General features: G+C 38.9%; 1 protein-coding gene across 8 annotated transcripts in view; it reads left to right on the top strand.

Annotated features, from left to right (window-relative positions):
- The window catches only part of Sox5 (SRY-box transcription factor 5), an 884924-nt gene that overhangs the window by 405400 nt on the left and 459244 nt on the right, over window positions 1–20280 (top strand). The window lies entirely within an intron of this gene.

The raw sequence follows: 20280 nt of genomic DNA, 5'->3' as shown, positions 1-20280 counted from the left end.
ACAGTACAACTTAAAGTATTGCCTTCAGACTGGCATATAGTGAGATGTGTTATCTGTGCTATGCAATTCTCAAATACATAATTTGTTAACAGAGCATTTGTTGAACAGTATTATGATAGTTGGATGAAATATACATATTTTTATGTTATGATATTATATAATATACTTTATGTAATATGATAAATAGTATATGTGTGTTGTATATTATATATAGTATATACTATATGTACTATATAATATACTATATATTTAACATATATACTATATAATATAGTCTTTATAGTCTATAACATATATATAACATATATATTATATTATGCATAACTATATAATATATATTATGTAATATAATATATAGTAGTGGTCCTGGGGCTTGAACTCAGGCTTTTATGTCCAAAGCTGGTGCTCTAGTACTTGAACCACACTCTTATTTCTAGCTTTTGGTGTTTAATTGGAGGGAAGAGTCTCCTGGACTTTCCTTCTTGGGCTGTCTTCTACTAACCTCATGATCTCAGCCTCCTGAGTATCTATGATTACAAATATGAGCCATTGGTGCCTCTCTCTCTCTCTCTCTCTCTCTCTCTCTCTGTCCCTCCCCCCATCTAGCCATTCATCTATCTATCTATCTATCCATCTATCATATATCTATCATCTACATTTCTGCATATCTATCAATCAATCAATCGATCAATCATCTGTATGTCTCTCTGTCTGTACTAATGATGGGAATCTGTTCTATTCTCAGAACTCAACATTACTCCCTTTGCTTGGCCCACTGACTCCCCTCCCCCCAGGGTCCTTCCTGAAATACTCCAGCCCAGTCTGCAGCTCAGAATCTTAATCTAAATAGGAAAGCCCACTCCCCATCCTCTCAGGTGACAGGCTCCAGAGAGGTGGGACAGGAGACTCATTCAAATAATAGGCTCCTGAAAGCTCTGAACCCTTCAGCTACCTGGGACCCTGTCCTTCACACATGAACCCCTACCTAAATCTCTCCCACCCTGCCCCCATTACACCATGCCTCAGTGTCTCCTGACTGTCCTCTGACCACCATGGCGTCCCTCTTCAACTTTCCATTACGGATGAGCTGACCAGGAGGTGGCTTCCTGCTCTTTCTTTATCCTAATACCCCCCATGACTCAGTTTGCTAACAACCAATGGAAACACACTACTAAATAAATCTACCAGTGAACATGTTCTAGTTATGCAAAAGAGGTTTCATTGTCACACATTTCTGTCCATGCATACAACGTACCCCAAGCAGACTGACCTCCACTATCTTTCTCTCAGCTTCCTTTCCCTCCTCTGTCTTAAAAACAATTTCTATAGGTCTCATTGCTCTGTTTTCACGTAGCTGTATGAAGTACTTGGCCTATATCCACCCTAATTCTCTCTATTCACTTTCCAACTTTCTTCTGATATTCACTTTCTCACATAGCTTGTTTTACTCTCCTGTCACTCATTTATTTTCATTATTTTGCATATATCAAAAGGGGTTCCCTCAGTGTATTTTACATGTGCATATATTATACTGTCCAGATTAACCTCTTCTGTTGCTCCTTGAAATTATTACTTGTTACTTACAAATGTACATATGATTGCATTTGCACAAAAATCTAAAATACAACTTTAAAAGATTATAGGCCAAGCCATAAACTGCCCTTGAGAATAGGTTTCCATAAATATATGTAACAGCACAATAATGAGAGTTTTATAGATACCATTCTACATTTTATAATATATAGTTATATATTATATATTAATAACATTATTATACACACATGTGTAGTGCCAGTCATGGTTTTGAAGAAAAAAATATTATCTTTACAGGAAAAAAATAAACCCCCAAATAATGTATCTCATACCTCAGTTGTATTAGTTCAGAATATACTTACTCTTACATTATTTTGCTCCTTGTTTTTAAACTCCTTTTACCAGAACAGGTGCTGGTGGCTCAGACCTTTAAGCCTACCTATTCAAGAGGCTGAGATCTGAAGATCCCAGTTCAAAGCTAGTCTGGGCAGAAAAGTCCATGAGACTCTTATCTCTAATGAACCAGTGAGATTGTGGAAGTTGAGCTGTGGATCAAGTGATAGAGCACTAGCCTTGAATAAGCAAAACAGCTAAGTGACAGTACCTAGGCCATGAGTTCAAGCCACAGTACCTGCACCAAAAAAGAATCCTTTTACATCTTTTTGACTATAGAGTTTTATTATCATTATGTCTTAGCATCTTGATGTCAATGCAGGCAACTTTTTCTTTCATCTTCTTGAAAGTAAGATACCCAGACTAAAGATGCATCTTATTTTTTTCAGTGTGCCTTTCTCTAAATAAGCTGTTATGCTCATCTAGCTAAAGGAGCCTCTGAACATAAACGCAGAAGCACTTACTTCCTCAGTTTGTACACTTTTGCTATAGGATTTGACCTTCTTTTGAGTAGGAGAAGCCCATAAAGGTATTTTTTATTTTGTTTTCTCTTTAGCATTAGAGTGAGGAGTCATTCTTGCACACATCTTTACCTCTATAAACCATGGGATTTAATTGAGCTGAATTATTCTCAATATTCCTTTGGAGAAATGGAATCAGGCTGGAGGGGAGGAATATTTGAATTACTCATGGATTATTGGTTGGTCTCTTAAGAGCTCAATGCTTAATTTCATTCATTTTAAGCAACCACATATTCAAAAATAACTATTTGACTTATAAAAGAAATCAGAGTAAGTTTAAGTTTGGATGACAGACCTAAACTGGACTTGAAATGATTTTATACTGGATTTATATTCATATGAGGTCATCACTTTTTTCTTTAAAGATAAGGTTCATCTCTATTTCTTCCTATGTGCCCACATGGTAGAGTTTATCACTCTTGGAATATGAACTGATCAAAGAGGGGAAATATTTTCAACAATGTGTACAATTGCATACATTAACTTCTCTGTTTCTGCTTGCTTCTACTCCCTCTCTCCCTCTTTCTTTCTCTCCATGCCTCTGTCTCTCAATCTATCTCCCTCTCTCTGTTTCTGTCTGTTTCTTTCTTTTTGTATGTGATGACAATATTTTCAGTGATGGCTTATACACTAACACTCAAATTCAGTGTTTCATCGCTCCAGGTAAAGTAGTATAGCATAAGGTGGTTCAAAAACCTATGCAGTGGGTGTTAGCCTAGGCCTGATTAAATTTCCTCACCATCCAGAGCAGGTGTCTCCTTCCAGATCATAATGCTACAGGCCGTGGTTCCCAGAGGCTGTCCTGACCTGCTTAGTTAATTGGGAAATAATACAGAGGAAAAGGAATTCCAGCCACCTCCAGACTCCTCATTTACTAGTAAACTTTTATCCTTTCTACCCAGTTAAACAAGCCTTGATCTCTTCTAGGTATTACTGTCTATTTTGATCTATTATTATTGTTATTATTATTATTATATGATAGTCTCTCCCTGTAACTGTTGGACAAGCTGTTTGGAGGGAAATTAATATTCCAGGGAAACATGTATTTATTTGGAAAGACGTTTTACTTCTTTCCTGTGGATCTGAGGCTATGGAAATGACAAGTTCATATTAAATGCTGACTTGTTTGTCAACGGCTCTCTCATGGCTGATTCCCAGGGAAAAGAAAAAAATGAAACAAACAAACAAAATACCTATTCACTGAAAACAGGAGATAGATCATTCAGGGTGATAAAGGTTTATCATGGACCATTTCTGTTGTTTTTTGTTTGTTTGTTTGTTTGTTTCATTCCAAACATTGCTGTGGAATTCTCTCTGGGATTTTAAATTTGTTAGAAGGCATGAAACTACCTTTTTGTTGTATCCTGTCACTTGAAGGTTAAATAATTACAGCCTTTCTTCTGGATTCCTGGGCGCTCTTGGCCTTCTTCTGAGGTACTCGAAGTAGATAAGCTGTATTTCTGATGGATGGCAGCCCTGCCTAGCCAAAATCGAGTTTCTTAGGGGTGAAAGAGACCATTAGGAATGATTCTGGGAGTGCAAGATACTCCTGGTACTGGTTTTCCCCCAAATAAAACAGTACTTTGATATCCAGAACCATCCATTCAAACTGCATCTTTATCCTCATCTTTAAAAAAAAGAATCTTTAAGTAGTTGTACAAAGGAGTTGCCATTCAACAAAGCAGTTTATGAATACTATTCCTCTTATCAATGCTACCCCTTTCAACCCCATCCCCTTCCCTCAATTTTCTTAATTTTGTAGGCTACACATTGGATTTTATTACTGTATTCTCCATTCTTCCTCTCTCCATTCACCTATCCCTCACCCTATTGATCCTACCCCACTTTTTCTTAATACTTCAAATTATTTCACTGATTTCTCCAGTGTAGAATTTAAACAGTATAAAGAGGTGGATAAGAAAGATGGCTCCTCCCATCCTCAAATCTCCATTGGCTCACCTTTGCTCCTTTCTCCCCCTAAGGAACAGCTATGACCAGAAACTTCTGTACTCTCCTTGAAGATTTTCTTTTATTTTTGCTGATCCTTTTTAACAAGGTGATACTTTGTCTCTCTCCCATCTCTCCCCTCCTTATTTGGACACGTCCCTGTTCGCTTGACTTTCACAAAGTGTCTTACTATGAAGTGACATTTAACAATGTGCATATTGAATCTGGATACTTAAAAAAAATTTTTTTTGCTTGGCTTTGCGTTCATCTTTCCACTTATGTTTTGAAGAGAAATTTCATATTTTCTTTGCTCGGATTCTGTTTGCCAGGATGGCTAGGTGCCATTCCTGGAAGGGGCGTGTGTTAGAGTTGGCACAGCTTGAAGAACTGGCTCAGGAGAACGAAGCCATTCTTGTGTCAAGGAGATTTATCCACTCATTAGTTAAAGAAAAAAAATATGATTGCAACCATCATTGACCATTTCTCAAATTGTGTATGGTAATTTGTGTCATGGGTACCATTCTACAGCAAGAAAGTGCGTCCTGAGCTGGGTGCTACTGGCTCATACCAGTCATCCCAGCTAATCAGAAGGCTGAGATCTGAGGATTGCAGTTCAAAATCAGCCAGAGCCAGGAAAACCCATGAGCCTCTTATCTCCAATGAACCAGCAAAAAGTTGGAAGTGGAACTGTAGCTCAAATTGTAGAGCACTAGATTTGAGCAAAAGAAGCTTAGGGACAGTTCCCAGGCCCTGAATTCAAGCTCCAGAATCTATACACACACACACACACACACACACACACACACACACACACACCACAGCTGTCCCTTATATTCTTTATTCAAGGTGCATTCAGCTCAGAGCACTGTGAGTCCGGGCATTTTTGTGGCTCATATTCTCGTAAAAACCTGCACTATCTCTTTCCTATATACTTTGATAATAAATTTCCATTCTATCCTCTGCTTCTTCTATTATTTACTCTGATATTCATATATTTATACTTATATATTATTTATATATTTATATTCAAGTCATTTTTATAGAGTGCTCTCTTTCACTTGTGATAAGGAAAACTTGAAACACTGAAACTTAGAAGATACACAATAGAGATTCTCAATATATACAAAAATAATCATTGGGGCTGGGGATCTGGCCTAGTGGCAAGAATACTTGCCTTGTATACATGAGGCCCTGGGTTCGATTCCCCAGCACCACATATACAGAAAACGGCCAGAAGTGGCGCTGTGGCTCAAGTGGCAGAGTGCTAGCCTTGAGCAAAAAGAAGCCAGGGACAGTGCTCAGGCCCTGAGTCCAAGGCCCAGGACTGGCCAAAAAATAAAAAATAGTAATAATAATAATCATTGGCTACATCCTTTTAAATAATGATTTTGTTGACTTTTACTGCACGAAAGGTCGAAGACAACTGAATAACAAAGATGTCTTCAACTTCATCAAAAGCATGATCTGTTTAGTTATCATCAACTGGTTTTCCTGGCATTTTTTTCTTTTCCTCAGTTGACATTGAGTTGCTCGTGCGGGGTTGTAAGTTCAGTAGATAGACAGATATAGATAGATAGATAGATAGATAGATAGATAGATAGATAGATAGGTAGATAGGTAGATGATAGATAAATAAATAGACAGATAGTGATATAATATATATGCATAGGTATTTTTAAATTTATTTTCTGAACTTTAAAAGTTTGTAGAAGCCAAGTGCCAGTGGCTCACGCCTGTAATCCTAGTTACTCAGGAGGCTGAGATCTGAGGGTCACAGTTCAAAGCCAGCCTAGAGAGAAAAGTCTGTGAGTCTCTTATCTGCAGTTAATCAGCAAAAATCCCAAACTGGAGTTGTGGCATGAGACTTGAGTAATAAGGTTAAAAGGACAGTACCAAGCTCCAATATCAGAACATAAAAACAAAAATAAAATAAAGAGTGGAAACATGTAGCTAAGAAGAAAAGTTACCCTGTTAAAAAGTTATGATATTAAGAGTTTAACTGGGGGCTGGGAATGTGGCCTAGTGGTAGAGTGCTTGCCTAGCATGCACGAAGCCCTGGGTTCAATTCCTCAGCACCACATATATAGAAAAAGCCAGAAGTGGCGCTGTGGCTCAAGTGGCAGAGTGCTAGCCTTGAGCAAAAAGAAGCCAGGGACAGTGCTCAGGCCCTGAGTCCAAGGCCCAGGTCTGGCCAAAAAAAAAAAGGAGTGTAATTGGGTAGAAGCAAAGATATGCATTCCTCAATTTCCACAAGGAGGTTAAGATGGACAAAATAGAATTGAACTTATAGGTGGAGGACATGAAGGGAAGGGAAGTGAATTTATTTTGTTTTATTTTATTTTAGCTTTTGTTCGTGGTAGAGCTTGAACTTAGGATCTGGGCACTGAGCCTGAGCTCTTTTGCTCAAGGCTGGTGCTTTACCACTTTGAGCCACTTTCATTGTCTTATTTTGGTTCATTGGAGGTAAGAGTCTCATGGACTTTCCTGTCCAGGCTGGCTTTGAACTGTGATCCTCAGATCTCAGCCTCCTGAGTAGCTGGGATGACAGATGTGAGCCACTGGTGCCTGACTAGAATATTTTTATTCATTTATTTGCTGCCAGAAATCTGCAATGTGTTATGCAGAAACAAGCACAATTCTCATAGCCATTGTAGGAAATCAGTTTTATTTTCTATTTTGTATTGATAAGGACACAGATATGTTCTGTAATTGCACAAGATACCCATTCAAAAACAGAAACTTTTATGAGCATGTGGTCATTAATATTACTGAGTTTTCTTTGTTTTTTGTGCCTCCCTCCCCCAGTCATGGGGTTTGAACTCTGGGCCTGGTGACTGTCCCTGAACCTCTCTGTGCTCAAAGCTAGTGCTCTACCACTTGAGCCACAGCACCACTTCCAGCTTTTTCTGTTTATGTAGTACTGAGGAATCGAACCCAGGGCTTCTTGTATCCTATGCAAGCCCTCTAGCACTAAGCCACCTTCTCAAACCTGAACCACTGAGTTTTTAAGTCCATATATTTATCTAATGTCTTGAGAATGGCTACATTACATCTACTTTTATGAATAAATACACCCATATAGCTAAGTATTTGCCAGGAAATGCACACACACACACATATATATATATTATATATATATATTCCTTACAGGAAGTGAAACCTACAAATGTACAAGATTAAATATCTATTTAAATATTCTGGCCAGAAAATTCTACTGTAGAGATTGAAACTAGAAAGAGGGCTGTCTAGCTGACATGGTTAATAATACAATTGGCTTCATTTATTGAGCAACTATGTACTCGTCAGATGATTGGCATTTCTTATGTTGGCAATTTCCCAACAATCACCAAATCTTGAGCTCTCACCTCTGCTTGGTAGATGAATTGATATGAAGCTCAGTGAATTTCTGATCACATCACTGGCCTATTGCTGCACTGTGTTTCAAAACTTAATTTGGAAGCCTTCTGTATTGGAGACATGCTTTATGCTAATATTCATTTAATATCTGTCAAATTTTTACAATGCCCCTTTCTATTCACAGAAGCCATTCTAATAATGACTACTGACAGATTCCAGTCTAATCATTGATTATGAGAGGGATTTTGTAGTGCCAGGACTGGGGCTTGAACTCAGAGCCTCTTGTTTTCTTCTTGGCTTTTTCACTCAAGGCCAGAGCTCTACCACTTGAACCATACCTCCATCCCACCCATTTTGCTGGTTAATGAAAAATAGGAGTGCCATGGGTTTTTCTGCCTGAGAGTTGGGTTGGAATCATGAGCCTAATTTAGATCTCAGCCTCCTGAGTCTCTTAGGATTACAGGGACCAGCCCCCAGCAACCAGGCCCATGGTTTAGTGAAATCACCAACGTGAAATCCAAGTAGCCCCATACTTTATTTCACCAAAATGGCTAGCCTAGCAACCAGGCACAGGTTGTGCTCTCACCAAATGCTTGTTGACAATGATCAGGATTTCCGAATAACGCATGTCAGCTCCTCCACGGAGCTGCAAAGTGACTCTAAACCTGTTCATTTATGCAAAGTGGAAAAAAAAAAAGGAGGAAGCATTTCGAAAAAAAAATCCTACAACCATATGACTGGTGATTATTGTTTTCCCCTTTGACTTGATGGAAAATATTTCAGGGTGGACTTGGGGGGGACAAGCCATTTCAACACACTTTCCAGACAAGTGTCACAATTGTATCTAGTCGCTTATGCATCTACTCCCTTTTCCTTCTCCCCTTCTCTGCCTTGGAGCCCACAGCATGGGAAAGCACTGGGGGGAAAAAAAATAAGCATCTTAAACTCATAAACATACCTGCTTACCATCTGGCAGGCAGCCCGGCAGTCTGGTGATCTCTTTAGTTCCCCAGCAGATAGTAGAAAAACAAGAGTCCTGTGAAGATCTCACATGTTGCTATACCCCTGCCAGATGGCAGTTTATAAAACGCGGACAAATTGCACTGGCTCTGCTTTCCTGGGCCGATCCCAACAGAAACACGGGTGTTTGGTTCGCAAGGCACTTCCGAGGCACTTTGAGGGGAGAAACATCGGTGGGCTATTCCGGATTGTAGGGCCCATGGGCTCACAGAGATACGATCCTTTGTAATACTGCTCCTGTCTGTTATGACGCGTCTAGCAGTCTTCCTAAAAGGAAAAAAAATAGGTAGATATATATGTATAATATAACATAGGAATATACAGTAATAGATACAACAACCTATTAAAATACGCCACATAATGTAACATGCAAATGTATAATGATACATGGTATATAAATGTATAATGCATATTCATATTACACGTAATATATGTATACATGTACATATATACACTCATGTGTAATGGACAAACACATGTGCACACACATATATACATACGCATATGCATACAATACACTACATATACACATGTGCCTAGATGCATGCACATATGTATCTTGCATATGTATATTACACATGTGCATACATGTACACACGTGTGTATATATACATATACCTATGAGAAATATCAAGGGCACAGAACATCAGATTGCTTCCTGATTCTTCACCATGAAATAATGATTTCTTTTTCTCGAATGGTGGGCTGGAAGATTTACCAATTTATCCATTGGGCAACTTTACCTCTGAACATGAAAACCTAAATTAGTGGAAGCAGAGAATTCTACACTTTCCATGCTAATACACCCATAAGGACTTAGAATATAACTCTCCCATTTCCTATTGCTTTAGAGGTGGTGTGTGTGTGTGTGTGTGTGTGTGTGTGTGTGTGTGTGTGTGTGTGGTTGGCTATGCAGTATACAAATCACTGGTCCGCTGAGATGGAGATACAAAGCAGGTAGTTTAGCACTGAGCACAGAGACTTGTAGTTTGTGGGTCTCATTTATTTTTATAATAAATTTCAATTTCAAGGACATCTAAGCATTCTCAGCGATTCCAAAATGAAACTTGTCCCAGAATTCCCAAACATTGCTTATCCAGAGGGGAAACTGAGAGAAGAGAATGAGCTTTGTGCTGTTTCATGGACCATGACTTGTGCAATGGTTTCTCCTATGATTAGGGCTGTGTTGCCTTCGCTCGTGATATGTACAGATGCAAAGGTTTGCCTCTCCTGCTTTTTGTGTTGGCTTCTGTTTGCTCTTGGTTTTGGTTTTCATTCTTGCCATGCTGTGTTCTTGCATCTGTTAGTCAAGCCGTCTACCACTGAGCTAGCCTCTTCTGCTTTGTGGAACCACAGTTGTAGAACATAATTAAAATGTAAGATCCAATCATTTTAATGTGTTTACAGTTGTGCAATCATCCCCACAATATCCTAGACTGTTTAGAACCTTAATGGAAATTCCATCTTCAGTACCAATCGCTCTTCATCTTTTGTTCCTCACAGCAAGTGATAACCACTATTCTCTGCTTTTATGAGCTTGCCTTTTCTGCATATTGCAAATAAAGGGAACCAAAGAGGGACAATCACACACATGGTGTTTTGTGTCTGGTCAAGGTTCATTCAAGTTGTGATATAGTTCAATCCTCCATGTCTTTTTAATTCCCAAAGAATAGTCAGTGTAGAGATATACTATGTTCATATATTCATTTCTCAGTTGATGGTACCTGAATAGTTTCCACCTTGGGGATAGTATGAATCAGTTTGCTATGAATATTTAGGTCTATATCTTCTGAGGGGTGTATACATTTACATTTCTCTTAAGCATATAACAAAAGTCAGAATTACAAGATCATTTGGTGGCCCACCCTTCCTTCCTTCCTTCCTTCCTTCCTTCCTTCCTTCCTTCCTTCCTTCCTTCCTTCCTTCCTTCCTTCCTTCCTTCCTTCCTTCCTTCCTTCCTTCCTTCTTTCCTTCCTTCCTTCCTTCCTTTCTTCCCTCCTCTGTCCCTTCCCTCCTCTGTCCCTTCCTCTCTCTCTGTCTCTCTCTCTCTCTTTCTCTTTCCTTCCTTTTGTGCATTTTTTCTCTCAAGATTTGTTCTCTACCACTTGAGCAACATCTCCAGGTCTAACTTGTGGCTACTTAATTGGAAACAATTATCTTAGAGACTTTCCTGCCCAGACTGGCTTTGAACCATTATCCTGAGAACTCAACGTTCAATGTAGCTTGGATTACAAGTATAAGCCATCATGGCCCAGTGTCTTTTTAGCTTTTGAAGAACACAGAAGCTGTTTCTGTGTATAACTCTTACTATGTACAGATAAGAAGCATTATACATCCAAAATGTATGGAATCTACTATTTTAACTCTTAGCCCAGAATAGTAAGTGAGCTTTGAAGACAAAAAGATCACTTTCCTGTGTTTGTTCGCTCTTTAGGGCTCTATTTAAGAATTCACCATCAGAAATTTTCAAAACAATGCCTATAAAGTATATTTGCCCTGTCTTTCAAGGATTTGGTGTCCAAATGTGAGATTTTGTTGAATGTGTTACACAATCATGCCACCTACTTTTTAGTATTTGGGAGTGAATTCTATTTAGACCACCCTGTAAAAAATTTAAAAAAATAATAAAAAAAAGATGATTTTGAGGTGTCGTTTCTAGTTAGATAATGTTGTAAGCTGGGATATTTGCATGAAGAGACAAAAGATCTATCTACGATTTGCTCACCTTGGTCTGTGGCCTATTACATGGTAATGCCCACTCAGAGTCATCACAATTAGTAAGACTTCCTTAAAGTATCATTAAGAATATCCTCTGGTTGGGGCTGGGAATGGCCTAGTGGTAGAGTGCTCGCCTTGCATACATGAAGCCCTGGGTTCGATTCCTTAGCACCACATCTATAGAAAAAGCCAGAAGTGGCGCTGTGGCTCAAGTGGTAGAGCAAAAAGAAGCCAGGGACAGTGCTCAAGCCCTGAGTTCAAGCCCCAGGACTGGCCAAAAAAAAAAAAAAAAGAATATCCTCTGATTTCAGCATGAACTATGCTTCAAGCACATAATGAAACCTCATTAGCACAATAAATTTCATAATGTTGCCCCAAAGTGGAATATTCATATAAAATAATTTTCTGGGTATAAAAAAATATGGCCTTGTGGACCAGATCCTAATGTCTTAATGTCCTATTGTCTTCCTAAATCTTTCTGGTTGTGTTTAAAATTTATTTCTATTCCGTCCATTTTCTGTATTTTTGCCTATTAAAAAAGAATAGGCAAAATGCAGATAAATGGTATTCATTTTGTTCAGCTATTAGTTGTTCATAGGAGATGCACCATTGGAATCCATACTTTAGCTAATTTGTGTCTGTATGTATATTACCTTGTATATATTTTCCTACATGTTTATAGTTCAGATCTAACTTCCACATATGAGAACAAACATACATCCTTTGTTTCTCTGAGCCTGTGTTACTTCTCAATGTATTTTCCCCAACCATTTCCCTGCAAATGACATAGTATTATTATTTCTGATGGATGAGTAGAATTCTATTGTGTGTGTGTGTACCTATAGAGATGATATTTCCGGGCCTGTTCATCCATTGTCAGGCACCGGGGCTCTGTATAACTTGGCTATGGTGAAGAGTACAGCAATGAACATAGATGAGGGGTGTTTTTGTTTTACTGTGGAGAAAGTCAAGAGAAGGGGGCAGATAAATGGAGGGAGGAGGAGTGGTCATTGTATTCATGTAAAAGTTGAATTATGCAACTCGAGGGGAATGAATAAGGTTGGGGAAATGGAACAGAATAATGGAAGATATTGAATTGAAGCCCTTTTGTCCAACTGCTTAAAAATAGTAATAATAGGCCATGTTCCAGGGGCTCACGTCCATAATTCTAGCTACCCAGGAGGCTGAGATCTGAGGATGGAGGTTCAAAGCCAGCCAGGACAAGAAAGTCCATGAGACTTTTATCTCTAACAACCCAAAAGCTGGGAGTAGAGATCTGGCTTCAAATCGTAGAGCTCTAACCTTGAACAGAAAAGCTCAGGGACAATGTTCGTGCCCTGAGTTCCAAGCTCTAGGATTAGGACAGATACACACATACACAAATAATAATCATAATAATAACCACATAGTTTTAAATGTAGATGGATCAGTAGAGAAATAGGTGATTTCCTTCCTGCCACCTAGTATTTAAAACTACCCCAGAAATTTTCCACAAGTCACTCACTATCTTCCAACATATGTGAGAGTGTTTATCTTGATGAAACTTTGAAACCACAGGAATTGACAGTAACCAAAAACTTTTATTCCTAACTCCCAAAGGGAAAAATGAAAAGAAAAGAGAAGTATGAATATGTTTAGAGATGCAGTTTTGGTATATATATATATATATATATATATATCTTGCTATATTGAAATTCAGAGCAAATGTTAAAATTTCCTCTGTAGAACCAAGTTCCAAAATTAAGTAGCATTTATTTTAACTTGTGTGTGTCTTGGTGCCAGTACTAGAACTTGAACTCAAGGCCTGGGCATTGTCTCTTATTCAGTCAAGGAAGACCATCTACTACCGAGCCACAGCTCCACTTCTGGAATTTTGCTGGTTAATCGGAAATAAGAGTCTCACTAAATTTCTTGTTTGGGCTGGCTTGGAACTGAGATCCAGTTGTTTAAGTAGCTGGGATTACAGGTGTGAATCACTAGCTCCTGGCTAACTTTATGTTTCTATAACTAATGTGAATTTAATATTTGTATGCAATCTTATTTAATTCCTTTATATTATCATGTAAACCCAAGGAATATTAACATTCTAATAATTACTTCAATGAAATGATTAAAAGACACTGCAATGATGGTACCACACTAATAAACTTTTACTAACTAATAAACTTTTACAAACCCCTTCTTCTAGGTAACTGTTCAAGTTAAATTTGGATTTGAAACATAGATTTCGTCACACTGTCATTATAACTCTACAACATCTGGAAGGGTGGTTTCATTTATTTATTTATTATTATTTTTTATTTCTTATTCTTTCGGCTCTTTAGAATGGATCCCTTTCCAAGTCTGCCAGCACATTCAGATCTGTTGCAAGTTTAACTTTCACATGACTACTTTCATTACTTATTATTATTTTGTTTTGCTCTGTTATTTTCTATTCTACTCCTCCTCTCCTTATTTTCTCTTCCTCTCTCTTCGATGGGTCTATTACCCTTAGGCATTGACCTCCGACAGACAGGGAGCACAAAGTCATGTTCTTTCGAATGAAGTAACACCAGTAGGCAGGAAGGAATAATGTAGTTCAGGCCAGATAAAATAAATCTCTCATTTCCTGTCAAGGGACTGTGCCAGCCACAAGGATGAGAGACAGGGGAGGGGGGGTAAACCACGCAATTTGAAACATAAGACATTTGGGCTAGACATAACCACAAGCCTTCTTTGCAGATAGACAGCAAAACCCCAAACAACCACAGCTTGACAACAGACCTATCATAGCTACTAGAGCATAGGAAACCCAAGGTTTGCATTCAGACACAGCCCAGTTGAATTACTCCAGAGACAACTGGGAGATTAAAATTGGAAGGGATTTCCCAGGACCTGGGCAGAGTGTGAATTTCCCAACCCCTTTCTAATTTTTTTAAATTTTATTTCTTATTCTTTAGAAACACACCTGTAATAGCTCTTTCTCATGGAAACCACCCACTCGGACTTCTCTCTAATGATAGTTCTTTCTAGCTTTAGTCTTTATCAACAGCCAACCAAGGGGCTTGTGCCTTCCATGCCCCACAGCTGCACATCATGGTCTCCATCATTAAAGAGTTAACTGCTCACCTGCCCAGTACCTGTGGTCCACTCCTGCCCATCCTAGCTACTCAGGAAGCTGGGATCTGAGGATGGCATTTCGAAGCCAGCCTCAGGCAAGAAAGTTCTCATCTCCAATTAACTACAAACATTTTAAAAAGCCACAAGTACAGCTGTGGCTCAAGGGGTAGGAGTGCTATTCTTGAGCACAGCATTTCAGGGATAGTGCCCAGGCCTTGAGTTCAAGACCCAGGACACACACACACGCACGCACGCACGCACGCACGCACGCAGATCCTGGGACTTGAACTCCGAGGGCTAGGTGCTGTCCCTGAGCTTTCGTTTCCTTTCTTTTTCTTTCCTTCTCTCTTCTTTTTGGCAAGGCTAACACTCTACCTTGAGTCACAGCTCCACTTCTGGTTTTCTAGTGGTTCATTAGGGATAAGAGTCTCACAGACTTTGCTGCCAAGGCTAACTTTGAACCAGGATCCTCAGATCTCAGCCTCTGGAGTAGCTAGGATGACAGGCGTGAACCAACAATGGCTGTACTCCAGTGACAATTTTCAATGCACACAGTTGATGCAGAAAAAATGTAAAAATGAAACAATCACAAACAAAAGTGAAATTGAGATGTATTCCTTCCAATCTTCTCTTCACTCCTTCCAATCTTCTCTTCGGTTTCACGTTCTTTCAAGATGGTAACAGAGTGGCAGATCGTTCATTTGATTCATTCATTTGTTCATTCATTTATTCACATGCTCATTATTGAGCATTTTTTTCCCAGCTGGGCAGAATGATGGGTAAAAAAAAATATCTCCTTAGAGTCAATCATGGAGTCATTTGACATTGAGTTTGGCATGGTATATGCTCTGTAAAACTCCTTTTGAAGATTGTAGTGTCTTCAAACAAGGCTAGTTGGTTGACAGAGGCACCAATAGTTTTTAAGTGAAGAGGATGAAATAGAGTTGATCCTGATGAATCAGAATCTCAGGGACAGTGCCTAGGCCCTGAGTTCAAGCCCCATGAATGGCAAAGCAACAACAATATTTTGAGACTTAGCGTAGCTTGTGCATAAGTCTATTGTTATACAAACTATATTGTTAATACATGCCATTTTCCTTGTCTATTGGATGCAAGCATATATTATACTCTGTTTCTCAGCTTAGCCAAGTCTCCAGGAAGTGGAATTTGCTTTGTCTTTTGTGTACTGGCGTCTGTTTGGGTTCCTGGTATATGAGTACTTAATACACAGTTGTTAAATGAAGTCAGGCACTGGTGGCTCACGCCTGTCATCCTAGCTACACAGGAGGCTGAGATCTGAGGACGGGGGTTCAAAGCCAGCCCAAGTAGAAAAGTTTGTGAGACTCTCATCACCAATGAATCATAGGCTACACCCCTTCAAGGCTCTACCACCTTCCAATTGCACCACAGCTAAGAACTAATTGAACATATAGACCTTTAGGGAACATTTATCATCCCAATATAGCATTAGGATACTAAAAACATAGAAAAGCCCCCCTACTTTACAAGACGGAGTTGTGAGAACCTAGTCAGAACCTCTGACAGAAGTTCAGCTGGCAAACTTAGACTGCTGGGGGTGGGGGCTTCATAAAGAGTTGAGGATTTCTTAGCTCCATCCTTTTGAGTTAGAAAGATGCCTTTCCTCTATGCATTTTATTCTATGCATTTATTATTTATTCTATGCATTTGTTAGGTGTTTAGCAAAGTGTTGGTGCATCAGATTTGCACAATATACAAACTGTACAAACTGTTGGAACCCAAAAGAAAAGTGGTTCAGACACCCAGATATGCTCCATTCCTCTATAGTGTTCCCAATATTTGAACACACGAGGCAACCAATAAATACTGGTTAGTTGCTGGCTTCCTGATACCGATTGACCTTTTTACCTCTCTGCGTTTGCCTTCTGCTGACAGAAAATAGAGGACTCTTGCTTAATTTAACCCAGGATGTTTCCTTTAAACAAAAACAATTACTTCCTTTCAACAGGAAATGTATGAACCAGAAAGTTTGGGGAGACAATTCATCTCTTCTTTTCAGTAGTTCAAAATACAATGCCAAAAGTCAGTCCTGTTCCGCCTCTGACAGGGAACAATATGAATTGCATGTATATGTCACTGCCTGTAGTTCTCTGGGATGATCTCTTACTATTCACATTGAAGCTATAGTAATTAAAATTTAATAAGTATTAGATAGGACGTGTGTGTGTGTGTGTGTGTGTGTGTGTGTGTGTGTGTGTCTACCAGGACATGAACTCACAACTTAAATTCAGGGTCTCTCTGTCTCTGTCTGTCTGTCTGTCTGTCTCTCTCTCTCTCTTTCTCTCTCTCTCTCTCTCAGCTAGCTTGCTCACAGCTGGCATTCTGCTAGTTAAGTTGAGCCTTCAATGGGACATTTTGCTGATTCGTTAGAATGGAGAGTCTATTGGATTGGTCTATTGTGAGCTCCTGGCCTATTTATGCCTTGTAATTTGTTTTGTTTTGAAAGACAAGATCTCATTAACTTTGCTGGATCTGGCCTTGAACTCATGATCCTCCTACCACTCTCCATGAGTGGCTGGGAATACAAGCATGTGGCAATAAGCTGATTATAAGCAGCATATTTTTTTCCAATCCCTTTTGTGGAAGATTCCTGTACTTTACAAAGGAGGAAAAGGGCATCTTGAGGAGTTGAGAGTCCAAACGCTAACTCCATGTGGTAACGGGGAATGAAAGACAAAGCTGGAATAAAATAGTTTGTGCTAGAATCAAAGGTGACTATGAAAAACACACACCGGTAGATTTTCTTTGATTTTTTTTCACACTAGCACGTGGAAACACGCAAAGAAACTAAATGACTTGAAAATAGTCAAAGGAAATAATGTTCTTTTGTTTAATTTATGTAGCCTACAGCTGAACTTTAGAATTTACTATTACCAGTTATTATTGAAATGAACAGAACAGTAAATGTAGCATTTTATACAACCGAATTGTTTCGATGGATATGGAGAACATCATAACGACATTATCTATAAAATCTTGAATATAGTCCAGTCTGATCCATAGCTTGAAATAGTTGAAGACTTAAGTCAACTTTGTAACATTCCTTCTAGTGTGGAGAATGTGAGCTACTACACAGATTCCAGATCAAAACTGAGCAATTATTTTATTACTACTTCTTTGTAGATATGATACTAAGGAAGTACATACTGAGTATATTTTTCCTGGTCTTAGGACTTGAACTCAGGGCCTGGGTGTTATCCCAGAGCTTTTTTGCTCTAGGTGAGCACTTTCATTTCTGCTATTTGGATGGTTCTATGGAGAAAAGAGTCTTACAGACTTTCTTACTTGGGCTGGTTTTGAACCACGATCCTCAGATCTCAGCCTCCTAAGTAGCTGGGATGACAGGCGTGAGCCACTGGCACCCAGCAAATTCATACTGATAATATTAACTACACCAACAAAAATGAGTGTTTATTGGAACCAAAGGAAATACTATGCTTGCCACTCGTATAGTTTGTATTGTCACATGAATATCTTCAGTCCTTTATTTGTATGAAAATTATGTAGATGTACTTTGTAACTAATTTTGGGTGACATTTGAAAATACACACTTGAAATGATTAAATCAGGTATGAATTACTTACTTTATAGTTAAAGTGCTCCATACTATATCTTCTGCATGATGGGATGTGAAACAGCTTTGGTGACTAACTTGTTGCTTTATAAGAAGACTATTAGTGTTTATTTTTGAAATTTCAGTTTAAACAGTTAAATGTGATCACTAATACATTAAATGAAACAAGCCATACTCAAATTTACTAGTCTGTGATGTAGCACAGGAAGATCCTGAAATATGTTGTTGTAAATAAAAGTTCCTGATTATTTCCTTACAAACTACTCCAGATATTTTATCGAGCAGAATATCTTTTACTTAAGTATTGTTGTTTCCATAAATGTATATTAATATTTCACATTTATTTATTCATATTTTAAAAATTGGGCTGGTACTGGGGTTTAAACCCAGGGACTGGGTGCTATTCCTTAGCTTTCTCCCCTGAAAGTTAGTTTTTCTACCACTTGAATCACAGCTCCACTTCTGGCTTTTTTGTTGTTGTTTTTTGCCAGTCCTGGGGCTTGAACTCAGGGCCTGAGCACTGTCCCTGGCTTCTTTTTGCTCAAGGCTAGCACTCTACCACTTGAGCCACAGCACCACTTCTGGCCATTTTCTATATATGTGGTGCTGGGGAATCGAACCCAGGGCTTCATGCATAGCAGGCAAGCACTCCTGCCACTAGGCCATATTCCCAGCCAACTTCTGGCTTTTTGATGGTTCGTTGGAGATAAGAGTCTCAAAGATTTTTCTGTCCAGGCTGGCCCTCAGATCTTTGCCTCTTGAGTAGCTGGGATTTCAGGTTTGAGTCACTGACACTGGGCTAAGGTTTCATTTTGTATTCAATGCTTTGAGTTCCATTGTGGAGTTTTTCATGTGTCTCCATCCTTTACAAAGCTTTCCCAACATCAATGGCAATTTTCTTCTTGGCCTTCTCATCCTTCTAGTTCTTCTGTCTTTGCCTCTCATGTGCTGGGATTACAGGTGTATATCACCAGGCTTAGCTTGGAGGAAGTTTTGAGATGCATCCTAGGCATATTGCTTGTGTAAATATTTAATACGGAAACACTGAAGCATCACCAGTTTTTAAATTATCAGAGACAATTCATGTACACTATGAGTAATTGAGGACATCATACTATATAACAATATGTTGTTATATGTAATTACTTCATTTTGCTCTATGTAATTACTTTGTCCTTTTTCCCATCCTTAAGTACTTAAGAATTTATAAACTGGGCTGGGAATATGGCCTAGTGGCAACAGGGCTTGCCTCGGATACACGAGGCCCTGGGTTTGATTCCTCAGCACCACATATATAGAAAACGGCCAGAAATGGCGCTGTGGCTCAAGTGGTAGAGTGCTAGCCTTGAGCAAAAAGAAGCCAGGGACAGTGCTCAGGCCCTGAGTTCAAGGCGCAGGACTGGCCAAAAAAAAAAAAAAAGAATTTATAAATTGTAAATCTGAGCTCATATTGATTTTATATTGTTTCAAAACAAAGTGTCTTACATTTTAGAAGGTGAAAAGTAGGCTCCGCCCCAGTGGCTCATTCCTGCAATCCAAGTGCCTCAGGAGGCTAAACTTTGAGGATTGCAGTTTGAAGCCAGCCCAGGCAGGAAAGTCTATGAGACTCTCATTTCCAACAACAGCAAAAAGCAGCAAGCAGAGCTGTGGTTCGAGTGGTGAGAGTGCTAGCCTCGAACAAAATAGCTCAGGGATAGCCCCCAGGCCATGAGTTCAAGCCCCAGTATTGACACCACAAAAGAAAAAGTTGAAAACTTACCAATATTAAAACCATACTGTGGAAGTTAAGAAGATGATACGTATTTTTAACTCTATATTTGTTTTTCATAAGGCTAACTTCTAAAGAACAAATATTAACAAAGTCAATTTATTTTTTTCTTGCTGGTCTTTATATTTATTTCAAGGTGTTTCCATAATTATGGTTTAAATGACCATCTCTCTCTCTCTCTCTCTCTCTTTCACACACACACACACACACACACACACACACACCCCAGGATCTGGTTTCAAATACACTTGATGCATGTTTAATTGTCCTGAGGAAATGAAGCAAATATATCTCATTTAGCACAGTATCAC

The sequence above is a fragment of the Perognathus longimembris genome, chromosome 27, assembly GCF_023159225.1.
Source record: "Perognathus longimembris pacificus isolate PPM17 chromosome 27, ASM2315922v1, whole genome shotgun sequence".
NCBI lineage: Eukaryota > Metazoa > Chordata > Mammalia > Rodentia > Heteromyidae > Perognathus > Perognathus longimembris.
Note: the sequence above shows the minus strand (reverse complement) of the source record. Positions and strands in the feature narration are given on the sequence as shown.